General features: G+C 34.0%; 1 long non-coding RNA gene across 1 annotated transcript; it reads right to left on the bottom strand.

The window, feature by feature from the left end:
* Positions 1-3,621: 3,621 nt before the first annotated feature.
* LOC141678600 (uncharacterized) lies at positions 3,622-6,032 on the bottom strand. The gene is made up of 3 exons (XR_012557809.1): positions 5,874-6,032; positions 3,974-4,212; positions 3,622-3,855 (listed from the first exon to the last, which is right to left on the bottom strand). It is a non-coding gene; the product is annotated as an uncharacterized LOC141678600 (long non-coding RNA).
* Between the last annotated feature and the right edge of the window lie 5,141 nt (positions 6,033-11,173).

Genomic DNA, 11,173 nt, shown 5'->3' with positions numbered 1-11,173 from the left:
AACACAAATGAGCTCAATTTTTTCGTAATCGATTAATATGATCTTGTCAAATAATAAATTTCAATGTTATGCAATAACAATTATGGAATTTAACAAAATTTTAAACACTTTGAAGTACATCTTTTATACAAAAATGAAAAAAAAGTGTATCTCACATCATACCATATTTTTCAATTATATAACATGTACATATTTCATTAATATATGAGTTTTGAAATTTGTGTGCGTCTCATTTTGGCTATAAAATACACATGCCAAAAAAGCTCATCCTTACAACAAAAATTATACACGGATAAAATAACTTCTCGTAACATGAAATATATTCTATTTCATAAGCATATATACAAATACAATTTTTTTTTGCTAAATTAATTATTTTTTTTGCTAAATACAAATACAAATTTTATAATAATTAATATTAGATCATGCCCGTGCCTGGCACGGGTTATAAAGCTAGTTCTCATTAAAGGATCAATAATTAGAATTTAGACAAGGTAGATAAGGAGAAGAGGAATGCAGCTTTTCTCTTCAAACAAAAAAAATGCATATGAAGCCTTCTCTTATTCATTGGTTGCTTAGCTCCCAGTACCAGCAACTTTTCTTTAAAAAAAATTCACAATCAAATAAGTCGGAGATAAACCACATGCTGTACTAGGTCGGCTGATCACAAATTTAAAAATAAATTGTGAAAAAATCATGCATCCTTCGTTTAACAATGTGTAGGTTCGACGGACTATGTTCTGCGAAGCTTATTTTGACTCCAAATGATCTAGCACTGCAGTTATTCCAGATTAATGGTAGTCGAGGAGATGTCAGCCAGTATATTTCCATCGTATTGGAGCTGGCTGGCAATAGATAGTCCCCATTGTAAATTAAATGTTAACCTCATCCAAAAGCGTTTAATAATTTTAGTCAAAAAAATTATCTGCTCATTGCAGCCATCTCTTGCATTCAATTTCCCAAGAGACCGCGTCAATTTATAAAGAAATATAACTAGAAACTTCTGATCCCAACAGGGATAAGAAGCATATGCTGGTCTCTGGTGGAGCAGGATTCACTGTGCTGCTCAAACCGCATTATTCAAGGCTTAGGAAATATACGTAAATAGCACTGTTTTTACCTCTTCTTCTTTGATTGGCATAAGCAGCATGCTATTTTGTTCGTCTGAAATGAAATTGATTCACTCCTGCTATTTTTTTTGGAAGGCCAATGCATTAAAAGAACCCCCATTTGCAGTAGAGGGAAGCAGAAACACAAACTACAACCCGAAAACAACAGCCCTAAACAGCCCTAAGTAATCTACAAACTAGAACAATATACGCCTTATATAGTAGTAGCTTCAAAACCCTACATGCTACCATGCCTCTCTTCTCAGAACCCATGTAAATTTCCCCTGCAAATATTACGAGTATCAAGCAAAAGCTTATTACAAATGAAAAAGGAGGGCGGCTGTTTAATCATGGCACTGTCTACTTCCTGTTCCAGCCAATACAGAGGCAGCAGCAAATTGTCCAATCTCGTATTTGAGAGAAACTGCCACCTTAATTATGTCTGGATAATCCACCAAATCCAACAAAACCAACAGGTCATTATTACCAAAACACTTACCAAGACTAGTTAAACCCATCCTTCTATAAGTTCCAAATGGGTATGCTGTCTCCGATTGTAGCTGAAGCCATGGCATTTAAAGAGGCCCTAAGTTGGATGGATGATAGGGGGTGGCATGATGCTGTGGTGGAATCAGATTGCCTGAATGTGGTGCAGGCAGTTAGAAATAGAATCCCTATGAGATCATATTTTGGCTTGATAATCGAAGAATGTCGTATTTTACAACGTTTGAACAACATTGATGTGTTTTTTGTCAAAGCTAATATGGTTGCCCATCAGATGGCAAGAGAAACATATTATCTGTCAGGTCGTAGCTTTGATAGGAGGTCTGTTCCTATCTCAATTCAAAATTGTATTTCTATGGATTTGAATGCGTAATAAAACCCCAGCTTTTCGTCAAAAAAAACCCATCCTTCTATAAGTCTCTCTCTCTCTCTCTCTCTCTCTCTCTCTCTCTCTCTCCCTAGTTTGGCTAGCTCATCATCCTCTTTATTTCATAATCTAAGAATATATATATGACATTACACCTAGGGAATTCTCCACACCTCAACCACTGCTGCTGGTTATAACTGACAGAAGATTAGAAAAAGAAGAAGCATCTACCATACTCTTCTTTAAACTGATACTCCACAATGTAAAAGTAGCAATCCACACTGGTTTTATAACATCGCAGTCCCAGAATAAATGAAAAATGCTCTTCTCTGTACTCATGCACATAGGACAGATAGAATCTAGAGAAATGATTCTTTTAGAGATAACTGATCGAACTGGAAGAATCTTGGAGCTGATTTCCACAAAAATAATCAGATCCTCATTGGAACCTTAATCTTCCATATCTGCTGCCAAGGGCCTGATCGACCACCTCTTTGATCTATCCCAGCATAAAGATCCTTAGTGCTCAAAGCACCATTGTTGTTTAACCAAGCAACTTTCCTAGATAGGCTTAGAATAATTTGCTCTAAAAGATGTAAAGAATCAAGCTCCCAATCTCGCAGAGTTCTTCTCCATAAAGAATTTGGTTGAGTTATTTGCCGCAGTGATATCCTTCTTGAATGCAAGAATGTAAAGTCTCTCAAAGGATGTTTTGAGATTGCAGTTGCCATACCAATGGTCTTTCCAGACGTTAATTAACTGACCATTACCCACAGTTCAATCCTGCTATTACTTATTTTTCTTCACGTTCTGAGGTTCTAAAAATGTTTTAAAATTAACTTTCCAACAATTTAGGCAGACCTGGCTCTCTTTCTAAATCACAACCTATTCTCATCTTGAAGTTTCTGTATCAGATTATTCTTCTTTCGCATCAAGGCCGAAGCATGAAAATATCTACAATTTTGGTCTCCACACTGTAGCCATAGCTGTTTGTAAAAAGGGCATTGAGCTTTTCTCTACAGATCTATTGACCGAGCATCCCGCTTATTCTTTAGCTTGTTCAGCAAGTCTTTCCACTTCTTAATTCTAAGTAATTCAGTGAAACAGATGAATGTGGCATTCTGAAGCATCTTCGCGTGATTCTCTCGGCTCTTGCATTTCGTTACCTAAGATTGGATGAAGCAGTTTCCCAATAAGCTTGATGTTTGGATTACTGAGCTACGGTTTATGAGGTTATATGTCCTATTTGATTCAAAATATCAACTAAAAACCCAGAATACCGCAGTGGTTGTGCTATGGAGAGTCTTGGGTACCTTGTGGTTATGAGACTTCTCTCCTATATGAAGATGGCTATTGAATACTGGAAATATTTGAAAAGGTGAAAGGAGTCGCACAGAGAGATCTCAGCGTTCTAATCAAGTTCCGAGTTCTATAATGCATGCTGGTTGGGTTAATACGTGTACATGTAGGGTAATGATTACACGTCAAACTAAAGCCTTGCAGTTGTATCTGCTTTACTCTAACCACGCCAAACAGAACCACAAACACTCTCTAGATTGCAAATGTAATGTTTATATGCTCAGTGCCGCTGCATAATATACATGCCTCGTTATAAAAAGAAAACTAGCACAAAACTGGAGATGAAATGGAGATGATCATTATGAGTTAACGTGTACAACTAATAAAAACGCACACAGTACTGTACACAAGATCAAACAATCATAAGTGCATCAATTACAAGTTCTCTAACATTTCAAACATTACACCATTAACATGACTAGTTTCAACATTTCAAAGCAGCAACCTCCATTAGGTTCACTAATCATTACATCATCTTCACGAGGGGGAATTCTTTAGCTCAGCCAAACGAAGTACCTTGATTGAATTAAAAGATATTGAGTCATTATACACATCAATAGATTCAATAAATTAGATATACAGATATGACATAAAGGTTGGAAATTATTTGACAAATATTTAAACACTATCTTACCTTGACCATCCAGCAAGCTAATAACGCAATGCCGCAAGCTATTGCTGATGAATTCACATTCTTAGTCTTATGAAATACTATGTAATCACATTGAAACATTGCCAGCACTCGTGACACCTCCGCTGATATTTCCTCAGTAGCATACAATGCAATGAAAGATAATTCATGAAACACAAACATGAGATAGCACAACCCTTCGGCTCCTTCTGGGAATTTCATTAAGAACTTATGTACTAAGGCTGTCAAAATGCACAGTATGTAGGTGAGCTGTGATGTTTTAACTCACTAACATAGACCAAAATGAATAATAAGAACAATTTGTTTACTAATTCACTGAATTAAACGGTACAACGATATCTGGCTTTCGAGAGGCCAGTGCTCTCCTAGGGTTTTGAAATGTAAGGAGAATACAATATATTTCGATACCCTATCTGTCCCCAATTCCTTACTCTAATACCCCTTCTCCACTCTATTGGGTTGTTTTCCTTTTTTACCCCTTTGACCACTTGTCTTGACTTTTACTGCTGAATGACTTCTTTGCCCTTCCCCTGTCTCTTTTGTTTCCTCGAGTACGTAATTAAATTCGAATTAGGACGAGGCATCACATGAGCCCGTGCCACCTATGAATTTTAGTTATAAATCTGGTTATGGCCCCCTCTCGAGCCAACACTTCCGTGCAAAACATTACGGAAGCAGTAACAACCACGGAAATGATAACCTGAAACTCATGGTCTGCATATTTGTTTCCAGCCCAGTCGAAAATTGCTCCAATAGTAGACATCAGAAAGAAAAATGTAAAAGATATTTAGAACTATGCATGAGTCTTTAATAACTTGTTAATCAAAGAGCATGACCAAATTGTAATTTGTTAATAGATATTTTGGTTTTAAAGTGCTCTCTTCTCTGTTTACCTGGATTCAAGCTTCAAACAATCCAAAATGTAATATTTAATTGACTGTACTATCTCACAAATTGCACTTCCTTTCTGGTAATAATTTTGCCCCCACCACTCCGAATTTCTGTATCCGGACCTATCAAATCATCTACTAGAATGTGCTCAAGTTGCCTAGAGTTTTCTCATCTAGATCATAACCATAGGCATAACAGTTCAGACATGCATCTCATGCTACTACAGAGTAAATTTCTGACTGCCTTTCAGACACTCATAAAAATTCCTATGTCTTAAAAATAATCTGAGGTTGAAATGTCACACCAAAGCAACAATAAGTTTTAATAAGCTCAAAAAGACACATCAGTAAACCACTAAACCTACACAAATTAGGCCAAACTTTAGGCATCAAGAAATCGGAACATAAAATATTTACGAAGAAAAAACTAGTTCAAACACCAGCAACAAACACAGATAAAATCAACAAAATCGAACTGAATCGCCATTCGCTACAGTCTCCCAGAGTTTTGCATAAAGCCGAAATTTAGTTAAACTGACGCATAAACAAATTCCAGTAATAAACAATTATTCCGCTATAAAACATCACAAACATCAATTACTGGAAAATACAAATTCTAACTATCAATCATACAAATTGTAGCAAAATCGAACTGAATCGTCATCTGAAATACACAAATTCCAGTAATAAACAATGATTCCTCTGTAAAACATCACAAACATCAATTACTGGAATATACAAATTACAACTATCAATCATACAAATTAGAGCAAAATCGAACTGAATCGTCATCCGAAATACACAAATTCCAGTAATAAACAATGATTCCGCTATAAAACATCACAAACATCAATTATAACTATCATCACTTCAATAAAAAACATGACGCGTATAAAAATATACATACACATATATATATATATACAGTGAGAAGGAGAGCTAAGCAAGGAAAATTGAGGCGATTGAGAGAGATATTAGCATTTTGTAATTACCTCGGAGAAGCGGTGGTGATGAATTGATGATCGGAGGAAAACAACGGCAATTGGACGAAGCAACGGCGAACACACACTCCTCTCTCTCTCTCTCTCTCTCTCTCTATTTCTCTCTCAAGCTCTGTCTCTCTCTTTCTCTCACCGTGCACGAGAAATGAGTGTGTGCATATTTATGTTTTGGAGGGAAATGAGGGGGAGGGAAATTTTATATTGGAGTGAAGCGGAGGTGACACGTGGCTGGATTATTATATTTTGATCTGATAAACGGTTGGCAATTTTTCAAAAAAGGAATTACCAAGAGATCATTTGTTTTCTTTTGTCAAGAAAAGATTATTTGTTAAATCTGAAACATAATTTCTGAATGATAAAATTTTTTGAATGAATAATTATATAAATGATAGATGCTTAATATGATTTGATAGAAAAAAGATATTTGACTTCTCTAAACAATGTATTCCTATTCTTTTTGTCCAAATCACAAAAAAAAGATTACTTATCGTTATTTTTTCTTTTATCACATGCTATACAAAATTCAATTTGTCTAATTTAAACTCAATATGAGTCCTTCCGAATAACTAAAGTTTTTTATACATAAATTATATTTTAAAATTGTTAAAATAATATATTAGTTTTTTATATTAACCGGTAACAATCATTTAATTTTATCATTTTGAACGTTGTCACCAACTACAATTTTTTTAATTACAGGTTTGATCCCACAAAATCACTAACTATAATTTCTTTAATCCCAATAAATTACTTTTCATATAAAAACTTATATATAAACATATAAGAGGAATGGTATATAAAATATAAATTTAAACTTTTTTAAACCATTAAAAATATTTTTGAAAAGTTAGGCAATATAATTATTGATTTTATCCAGTATTGTAAAAATCAGTAATCGGAAAAGATCGATAGAGCTACGGATTTATAATTAATAAAAAATCGGAGATTAATAAGAAGGATTAATCGGAGTAAAAATCAGATGTATTATAATATTAAATTATATAAATTTGTATTATTATAAATATTATAGTTATTTATTAACTAATATATATTTATTATATCATAATTTTTATAAGTATTCATATTTAAATTAATAACGTATTTTAATTTTAATAAATAATTATAAATATTTCAATAAAGAAAAACTTGTAAGAACTAATCAGATTTCAAAAATTGAATCGATTAAAATTAATCGGGAATTGATCGATTGAATCATGAATTTTTAAAATCCTGCTTCTATTTCAAGTGAAGTGGTAAACACAGCCGGCAACATACAGGATCAAGACTAATGAATTGTCCAGAGCAAAGTTTCAGCATTTATCGTCCAGCAGATTTTTTCAAAATTAGGTAAACAAACAGTTTTAACCAATCAATCACGGCTCGTCAAGTTTATTTGGTTTCATCTGGTTATTAACAAATGACCCCTGAAGCCTTGTTTTTTACACGAATTAAAAGCTTTATAAGTTATAACTAGCCTGTTTATTTGGACGATTGCCTACTAATAATGCAAATTTTTAAATCCTTCTAATTTTAAAGTTGTCATTCATAACTAGTTTTAGATTATTTTGTTCCAGAAATAATGTTGTGTTACGTTTTGCAATTATCTCTTTTTGAACTATACGAGAGATGTTAGTAAACATTTAGGAAAGGAAACGAGTAATAATAGACTAATAGTATAACATGTTTGTTAGGTCACACAACACTGTAGAAGGGGGTTGAATACAGTGTTTATACAATCAAATCGATTTCAACACAAATATGTAACAAAAATCAAGTATATTCAATAAACTATGTTACAAGATGAACGGTTGTTCTCTCTCAGTAATGAACAAATATCACTAAGAGCTGCTAGGTTACAATAAATAATGTTTCTCGATAATGATAACACATATAGTGTAAACTCTAAGCTGTGTTTATATAGTACACAGTTACAAGATATATTCTAATTGATATGGAATATAATTATGTATCCTAAAATATATCAATCAGATATCTTCTACAAGTCTTCTAATCCTCTAACTCTTTCATGCATATCTTCTTTTGTTTTAGTCCAGATCTTCTCCTGTAAATCAACCGCATTCCTTATCTGAAAGTCTTCCCCACTTAAGTACTGATATGTATCTTCTGACGACTTAAGTTCTGATATTAAGTTCTGACTTCAGTAAGTTCTGATTTCCAGTAAGTCCTGATATGTCTTGTTGTTAAGTTCTGAAAACTAAACACAAATCATATTAGACGTGACATCTGAAATATATCTAACAATCTCCCCCAACTTTTAAATTATGCAAAATATACAAGTTAATAGATTTGATGATGTCAAAAACATTTTAAGTACAAATGCAATAAGAGTTTAACTAGATAACTAACTACAACTTACAGTCATTGTAACTTTTACCAATCTCACTGAGTCAATCTGAATCCAAAATGATTCTTGACAAAGTTTGATATCAGCTTTTCTTCTTTATTCCTCAGGACTTGAGCTATTGTAGTCTTGACTTGCTTCATCTCTTCATCTTGACTTCCAATCTGGTAGATTGCAGTCCTTAGTGCAGAGATATGGTTTCTTTCTAAACCATCACCCAGTCTTATTACCCTTGGATGAGAAGAATCTTCATTGTAGCATAGACATTTCTCTTTAAAAATCACTTCAAGTTTAGCAAAATCTTTCTTCATTTGAATTTCACTTCAATCATCTTCAACTATGTTAGGAATGAATTCTGTAACCCTTGAACCAGAAATTCTTACTTTATCTCTTATGGTCTTCAATATGAAATTTGGCCATTACCTGGTAATATCAGACTTTATCTCTAAAAGATAATGAAAGAATTGAAGTTCTTTCAGGGATTTGTTCAGCACATCTGATTTTGACATTTGATATGTCCTTCCATCTTCAAGAAATAGAATAAGATTTTCTTTGACATTATGCTTGTCATGAGCATCCAGTACCACTTGAACAGAGATTTGGTCCACTTCCTTGCAGATGGAAGTTGTTCTCTAGAACTGGATCCTCCCCCATGATTCATGTTGTCTCCATCAGCATTTTCTAATGCTCCCCCTGTAGTTATGCTCTCTGAGACTTCAGAATTTGATTTGGATCCTTCAGGATTTGAAGAATCAGAGTTTCCAGAATTATCAGAATTTGGCTCATCAGAACTTGATGAATCAGAACTTGAAGAGCCAGTGACAGGTTCTGATGCTTCTTGAGAGTCTTGAGTTGTGGTAGGATCTTCAGCTTGCTCCCCCTGAACAGGTGCAGTTTCCCTTGGAGTTGTTACCACAGTTTCAATGACATCAGAAGTTAACCCGTCAGAACTTACAGGATCAGAATTTAAGCCATCAGAATTTGCAGAATTAGAACTTAAATCTTCAATTTCAAATCTCAGTTGATCATGATCATTGAAATCTTTAAGTCCAGTAATCTTTTTATCATCAAAAGATACATTGATAGATTCCATGACAACCGTTGTTCTTAAATTGTAGACTCTGAAGGCTTTTGTGGAAAGTGGATATCCAACAAAAATTCCTACATCAACTTTTAGATCAAATTTTGACAGCTGTTCAGGATGAGTCTTAAGAACAAAACACTTGCATCCAAATACATGAAAGTATTTCAGATTTGACTTCTTTTTCGTCACCATCTCATATGGTATTTTTCCATGCTTGTATATGAGTGTAGCATTCTGTGTAAAACAAGCAGTCTGCACAGCTTCAGCCCAAAAGTAGGTTGGCAGCTTTACTCCATCAAGCATAGTTCGTGCAGCTTCAATGAGAGTCATATTCTTTCTTTCTACAACTCCATTTTGCTGTGGAGTTCCAGGTGCAGAAAATTCCTGTTTAATTCCATGCTCTTAGCAGAACTCTTCCATAATTAAATTCTTGAACTCAATGCCATTATCACTTCTTATTATTTTAACAGAATCTTTGACCAATTTATCCAACTGTCTGACATGATCGGTTAGTGTAGATGAAGTTTCATTCTTCTTGTGCAAGAAATACACCCAAGTGTATCTTGTGAACTCATCCACTATAACCATAACATATTTCTTCTTTGCAATAGACATGACATTGACTGGACCAAATAGATCAACATGAAGTAGGTGATAAGGCTCAAAAATTGAGGATTCAGTTTTGCTCTTGAATGAAGATTTTCTTTGTTTTACTTTTTGACATAAATCACAAAGGCCATCAGGAGCAAATACTGATTTTGGCAGTCCTCTTACAAGATCTTTCTTTACTCGCTCATTTATGTTGTTAAAATTTAAATGAGAGAGTCTCTTGTGCCAATTCCAGCTTTCTTCAATTGATGCTCTACTCAATAGACATATTGCAGAACCATCAGAGTTTGTTGAAAGTCTGGCTTCATATATGTTACCATGCCTGTAACCTTTCAGAACCACTTTGCCTGTAGAATTACTTACAACTTCACAGTGTTCTTCAAAAAAATCCACATGATTACCTCTGTCACATATTTGACTCACACTTAGCAGATTGTGTTTAAGTCCTGAACAAGAGCTACTGTTTCAATGATGACATTCTCAAGATTGATATTGCCATATCCCAGAGTTTTTCCCATGTTGCCATCTCCATAAGAAACTCCTGGGCCAGCTTTCTCCACAAAGTCTGATAGCAGGGCTTTATTTCCAGTCATATATCCTGAACATCCACTGTCCAGAACTAGGATGTTTTTCCTGTTGCCCTGCAATCCAAAGACCACTATTGGTTAGTTTTAAGGACCCAGACTTGCTTGGATCCTTTGGCCTTATTAATTTTGTTAGCATTTGCAGCGGATTTAGTTTCAGAGTTTATGCTAACATGCTGTTTATCAGAATTTATATCAGACTTTGCATCAGAATTTACATTAGAAGAAATTACACTAACTTTCTTCAAAAAAGGTTTTATTTGATAATAATCATAGTACAAACTATGTTATTTCTTACAAGTATAAATGGAATGCCATAAACTACGACAATGAAAACAAGGATTTTTTGGTTTAAACCTAACAGACTGACTCTTAACTCCTGATTTAGGAGGTAAAGAGTTTATATCTTTATTTTTCTTGCAAAAAGAAGCAAGATGGTTAGAGTTTCCACAGTTATAACATTTCTTTCTAGGAGCATTAGGAACAGGCATATAATTATTGCTTTTATTCACACCTTCCTTTCCATTCATATTTTTTCTAGCTTCTTTTACCTTGTTCACATTTCTAATCTCTTTCAGCTTATACTTAAGCTGCTTCTTTGTCATTAAGCCTATGTTAACTTCAGCTGGTTTATCCTGTTTTAATTTGTCAG

This window comes from Apium graveolens, chromosome 8 (genome assembly GCF_009905375.1).
Source record: "Apium graveolens cultivar Ventura chromosome 8, ASM990537v1, whole genome shotgun sequence".
NCBI classification, from domain to species: Eukaryota; Viridiplantae; Streptophyta; class Magnoliopsida; order Apiales; family Apiaceae; genus Apium; species Apium graveolens.
The sequence above is the reverse complement of the archived record's forward strand: the minus strand, read 5'-3'. Positions and strand labels throughout refer to the sequence as shown.